The following is a 6,896-nucleotide window of genomic DNA, read 5'->3' as shown; positions in this document are numbered from 1 at the left end:
CTATTTTAATTACTTATTTTTTTGACAATTTAATCAATTAATTAATCAATCTGCTAATTAATTAATTAATTAATTAGTAGGTTCATAAAGGTGCATCTTGGAGCCACACCTAGGAGCCACAATGTCTAACTCCCCCCAAAAATGAAATCCTAGAAATATAAAAACTAAAATATCCTCCATATTATAAAAATTTCCTGCACATTGTGTTATTTGCTCATGCTCTTAGGACAAAGCAGCCTTAGACAGGATCACACTTAAAGAGCTATTCTTTATGAATTCTGTTCATCATTTGCTTCTAGCACCAACTACTGTAATCTTTCTACAGTCTTTAAGAACTTGTAATAAACTGTATCCACCGGGTTCCAGCATCTTTCTTAACTATCACCACATCCTCTATGCAAATCATAGGCCCCGATAAAATTAATTTTCTCATTTCTTCCCAACTATGTCTGTGATTTCCTACCTCTGTGTTTGTTCACATAGGTCTTTCCGCAGATGGCCTCACCTGAAGTCTACGCCTGTTTGAAGAGCTTCTGTCAATGAATGCTTCTCCTTAGAGATGTACCTGTTCTTCCCAAGTGGAAATGATCTTCCTCTGCTATTGAACCTGCTAGGTACTACTTACTATTCACTGTCTATTCAATTTGTTCCCTTTCTAATTAGATTTTAAGCTCTTTGGCCTCTGTGGGCCACAAAAACTAGTTTGGTTTATTATACCATGCATGGCATTCTAGGTGTTGAGTGGTGATGAACTTAGGTTTTATTTATGAGAATAGAGCCCTAAAAAGTAAAAGAGTGAGAGCATGGAATCAAGGGCACACATCCAGTCCCAGCTCTGCTCTTTGGAAAAATCACCTTCTCTGAGGTCAGTGTTCTCAACCTTGAAGAAAATGGAATGCACTAGGTAAACTTTTAAGAGTCCTCTTGCTCCAGAATTACTTCACTTGGTAATAACTTTCTCTTACTCTTTACAAGTGAAAATGCACTTTGATTGCTCATCCTGAACTGTTTTAAATTAGAAAAATATTTTATATGCATCATTTTCATTCAACAAGAACTTATTGTTAGCAACTGAAAACAACTATGCTAGAGAGATATATTTTAAAATACTTGGATTACTTACAAAAGGATTTAGTTATCAGAAGTATCAGAAGAATTTCATTTTATTGTCATCTGTTCCAAAGACCTCAAAGATGCTGGTTTAGAAAAGAACTGCCCAAACATTTAAAATATATACTAAATCCCTGTAACAGATTTAATGACTTTGAAATACGACTGAAGAAAGAATTGTTCATCTAGCCCACTAATCTGTTTTTATTTTTCAAGATTTTATCTATTTGTCAAAGAGAGAGAGAGTGAGAGAGAGAGAACATAAGTAGGGGGAGCTGGAGAAGGAGAAGCAGACTCCCCACTGAGCAAGGACCAGATGTAGTACCTGATCCTAGGACCCTCGGATCATGACCTGAGTCTGAGGCAGATGCTTAACTGACTAAGTCACCCAGGCATCCTTAGCCCATTAATTTAAAGAAGTATAAAATATTCCTTTGCTATATTCCTTTGCTATTTTCCCAAAGTTTGTCAGCTGTGTCCTTAAAAAGAAAGATTAAATTTAATTTCTGGTAGACTCTTACTTACTAACTTTTTTTTTTCCTTTTCCAATTGGAATATATTTTAGTTCATGTGTTCAAAAAAATCAACCAAGGAAATGTAAAATTATGTTGATTTTTAATAACATCTTAAGACTTAACCATATTTGAATTGCTTACTCTTATACAAATTTAATTCTAAATCAGAGAAGTCACCTTAATTGCAATTAAATACAATCTTAGCTCTTAATGAATCTAACATTGAAGACATGTTACCTAAATTACTTCATTTTCACAGAAATTAACATTTCAATATGTCTTGGTCTGAAATGTAAATATCTTTGAAGAAAACAATTATTGATGAAATAAAACATCTGGTGGAGTTGACTCAGAGATTCTCTATAGAAACAGACACCTTTATTATCAACAGGTCTGGCAAGCAGTTTTGATGAAACACTGCCTAAAATAAAGCTTTTTAATATTTGCCACAGAGTTGGTTTTTCTCCCCCAGTGTTCTCTCTAGGCTCCTATTACTACCAAGAGCTTGAAATTGATAGTTTGAGTTTTCCTCTTTAATGACATGAGACATTCTCAGGAAACTATCTATCTATCTATCTATCTATCCATCTATCATCTATCTATCTATCTTTTTTTTCCCCCATAAAATATTGACCTCAAAAGGTTTTGTTTTCTAATGAGCTAAGTTTATTTCTCTAGTGTACATGAAAAGGTCCACTACTCTTAGGGGGAAACTTGCCACTGGTGCGCTCAGCTCACCCCACCCTGCCAGGAGTCTCAGAAGAGATCTTACAGGTACTTTTTAGCTCAATGGGGGAGGGATCTCTCATTTGGCCTGGTTTGCTACTGAATGAATTTCAGGTTTTATGTTGAAGGTTTTCTCAATCCTGGTAGTACTAACATATTATTTTAAATAATTCTTTGTTTCAGGGGTTATTCTCTGTATTATTGTTGGCAGTTTAGTAGAACCCTGGGCTCTCTCCTCTAGAGGCCAGTAGCACACATCCCTTTGCCCCTCAGTATGAGAAACAAAAATGTCTCCAGACATTGCTAATGGTCCCCAAAGGATGGGGGCAAATACCTCTGGTTGGGAATGAACATCTTAAAGTACTACAGTAGCCCTAATTCTGAAGACAGAACACACACACACACACACACACACACACACACAGGAATATGAAGTCCCCCCTGACAGGGAAAGTGATCAAAAAGGCTTGACCACCATCTGCCTGACCTGGAGCCAGGCAGTTGGAGGCTCCTCACGCCCTCCTTGTACTTGGAACATGGGTTTCATGAACCTTTCCTACTCTCAGAGGCTGCTCCAAAGACAAAGCCTTGGAACAGTGATATGATCTTGAAGACACCTGCATGGTAAGGGCTCTTTATGAGCTTTTAAGGTTTGGAGAGTACCTTCAGGGGTGGGGATCCATCTTGCTGCTGTCCAAGACAACCCTCAAGCCTTCTAGATAAGTTCCCTTTTCTACTATTAAAACTGCCACTTAACCAATCTGGAGTAGCTTGTTTCTTGTCTCTTCCTGCCTTCTGTGTAAGGGTGGGGGACAGGGACAGCAGTTTCAGATTACACCAGGAAAGTTCCAGGGAGGGCTGTGAATCGACACCTCCCCCTTCACATTTTGAAGCCCTTCCTACACTTACTTAGCAATGTGGTCTAGAGCAGGTTAATTAGCCTCTCTGAGTCTCATGGTCTTCATGTCTTCATCTGCAAAATAAGTATGATAATAACTTACCTCATGGGGCCATTATCAGAATTAAGTAAGATGATACACAAGAACCACTTAGAAGAGTGCCTGGAACATCTTACACCCTTAACCAGCATTGGAAATTATGTTTATTATAATCCCCAGAGCCTTTGAATAAAACTTTAATTTTTACAGTAATGCAAGATGTAAAGGTTTTCTAAACCAACTCTGAAAGTTATATAATTGATACTAATTAGTGGATTTTTTTTCTTTTTAATCCAAGTTACAATAATCGCATAGACAATTTCTCTAACTAATTTTCAAGAAGGGACATTCACCATAAGCCTCCTTAGGCTGACGTATTGCCCACCATTCGAGGATGGGATACAGCATGCATTAAGGGAAAGCGTTTAAATTTTTTTTTTTTTTTAATCACAGGCATACTCAAGAAGGTCTAGTGGGCCAAACTTTTACTTTAATAGTAATTGATACAAATGCTAATAGCTCAACGTCCCTAGATTTCAAAGCACAGCAGTGGTTGAGACTGCATTTAAAATCTCAGCAGGGCTTGCTCTCCTGCTTCCCATAAAACCTGAAGGCTACAATAGAAGAAGGTAGGATTAACACCAGTGCTCAATAACACCACGGGCACCCTCCGGGTTTGCAAGTGGCAAGGAAACTCTTTCTTTAAATGTGAGCTTAAAAGACTCACCTGACATCTTATCAAGATAAACACAGGTTGGGATTTAAAAAAAAAATATGACCCTAAGGTGCTGAGATATTAAGGAAATAGATACTTAATTCATCTCCTTTGATCGCATTATAAATTGCATTAAAATACAGATACTTAGCCTTCACTCCCTGACATTTTGATTCAGTAATACCGAAGACACAGCTCTGGAATTAGATTTTTATGCAGCTCGCCAGGTGATTCTCAGATTTTCAAACAGATGTGGAAGATACTGCCCAAAGAAATATATAGAACTCAAGTAAATGTCTATAAATAAAATACAATTTCCCTGATGAAACTGATCGCCAATTGTATGGTTAATTTATTCATTTATTCCATGCGTATTTATTGAGAGCCTACCACATGGCAAAAACAGCTAGCCAGAGGCAGCTTAGGCATGAACGAAATATGTCTGGTCCCTGCCTTCGTGGAGCTTATCATTGACCAAGATGGCCTTAACATGCCTTCAGCCTGACTAAACTTTAGATAGATTTCTTCCTGATTAGGGAAGGCCCCCGACCTCCTTTTTATTAGAACATTTATTTCAGAAAATTTGCAGTATTAACTTGTTTCTCTGCCCCTTTGAGATGACCCTTCTACAAGCATGAAATATCTTTCTCAAGCAGCTGGGGGCCATCCTTTAGAAATGTTATCGTCAAGAAAGAATTCTCTCTCCCAGTTTCTGTGGGAGGGTAGGAGGTTAACTTGAATAAATGCCAATTAGCAAACACAGATGGCTTGAGCACCTTGACCAGTCTCCTTCTTAATGTTCTCTAGTACTTTTCCATGGGCTCACCCAGCATTTAAAGATCCTGCTACCTTTTGCTCCAGTGAAGTTGAGCTCCCTCTCTGTCCCTAAAACATTACTCTTGACCCCTCTTGCAATAGTCTTGAATAAAGACTTCTTTTCCTATTTTTTTTTCTTTTACATTATCTATGTCACTGATTTTTATCTTTATAGTTCATAAGAATTATCTAAGTTTGCTAACCTAGAAGGTTTGGATATGAACAGGGAATCTGTAGTTGTAAACACCTAGATGATATGAGTAGGACATAGAGAGACACAGACATTGAGAAACATTGTGCCTATGGTCCCACTAGAAGTTACATTAAGGGATGTATCATCTTAGGAGCCAGAAACTGGTTTTAAACATTCACAAATGCCAAGTCTTAGACGTTTTGACTGCAGAATAACTAATTCTGGTAATAAATTCAGAAACGTTGAACAAAATGGAAATCTATGAGTACATATTGATTGTAAATAATTAGGGAGGAGGAGCAGGGGGCCCTTGATTACAGAAGAAGGTTGAGAGATGCCTGGTCATCGTGCAGAGAATGCTGCAGTTTAAAAATCATCATTTTTGCAACCACCACAGTAAAGATTAGAAGAATCATTAATGAATGATAAATCAAGGGGGAAATTTTTGATGCAGAGCAGGACAGATACATAGCCTTAAAGTGTCTCTCTACAGATTGCTTGTTAATTACGAGAGAAAAATTAAGTAACTATATTATGGTGTATCTGGACCAAACCTTCAGGAGACCAAAGTTAAATCCAGCAGTGAAGGGAAAATGGAAATAAATGTGCCTTCACTTCTAACACCCTGAGAAGGACATAAAATTACTTGCTTAAACTTTATACTAAGAATTTTTTAATCTACTCACAAGGGACCATGAGACCATCCCCAAATGATAATCTACTATTAGGAAAGAGAGAGGGAAAGGATGTTCAAAGATGTCAATGTCAAAGGCCAAGGATCTATTTTGGATTAAAGGAGGCTCACATAACCTGAAATTAAATGCACAACGTGATCCTAGATTAGATCTTGTATTGAAAAAAAAAAATGCTACAGAGGCCTTTGTTTGGTTTATTGGTAAAGTTGCAATACAGTTGGTAGATCATTGAAAGTTAAAAACTATATAATTAGGTAAGAGAATGTTCTAATACTTAGAAAATACACATTGTGGGCGCCTGGGTGGCTCAGTGGGTTGAGCCGCTGCCTTCGGCTCAGGTCATGATCTCAGAGTCCTGGGATCGAGTCCCGCATCGGGCTCTCTGCTCAGCAGAGAGCCTGCTTCCCTCTCTCTCTCTCTCTCTCTGCCTGCCTCTCCATCTACTTGTGATTTCTCTCTGTCAAATAAATAAATAAAATCTTTAAAAAAAAAAAAAAAAGAAAAGAAAATACACATTGAACCCTGAGGGCAAAGTCATGCTGAATGTAACTTATACTCAAGTGGTTCTGAAAAAATGTAGATAGATAGCAAATAATAAAGGTAAAGCAAATGGGGTAAAATACTAACAATGGGTGAATCTGTATAAAATAGTTACAAGCTTTTGTTATATTATCTCCTAACTCTCCTGCATGGTCAAAATTATTTTTAAGTAAAAAGTTTAAAATATGCCATTAAAAAATATATATATATATACATTTAGGTAATCAGAAAATCAATAATTCCACAAAGCAAGTAACTGCATGGCCTTTACTGAGCTGCAACTAAATTTTATATCCTTAGCCTTTACAGAGAAGGAACTGAGGGTGGTGATCTTTGAATATTATTTATTCTGCTTAATTTTTTTTTTAAGTATGTATTTCTCTAAGACCACAGAACAAGGCAAGAGCTTAGTTAGCTTACTGAAGGAAAACCTAATAAATTGGGTAGACTTCCTTTACTTCACTGTGAAGAGCCTCATAGCCCTTTGGCCTTGACTCTTTGGAACCAACTTTGCTACATTGCAGTAATTCTGTTCAGCCTAGCTTGGCTGGTACAAGAGGTAAAGCCTTCTTTCAAATACCTCCTTTCTTCTTCTTCTTCTTCTTCTTCTTCTTCTTCTTCTCCTTCTCCTTCTCCTTGTTCTTGTTC

The sequence above is a fragment of the Mustela nigripes genome, chromosome 1 (assembly GCF_022355385.1).
Source record: "Mustela nigripes isolate SB6536 chromosome 1, MUSNIG.SB6536, whole genome shotgun sequence".
In the NCBI taxonomy this organism is placed as follows: domain Eukaryota; kingdom Metazoa; phylum Chordata; class Mammalia; order Carnivora; family Mustelidae; genus Mustela; species Mustela nigripes.
This window is presented reverse-complemented; position numbering follows the sequence as displayed.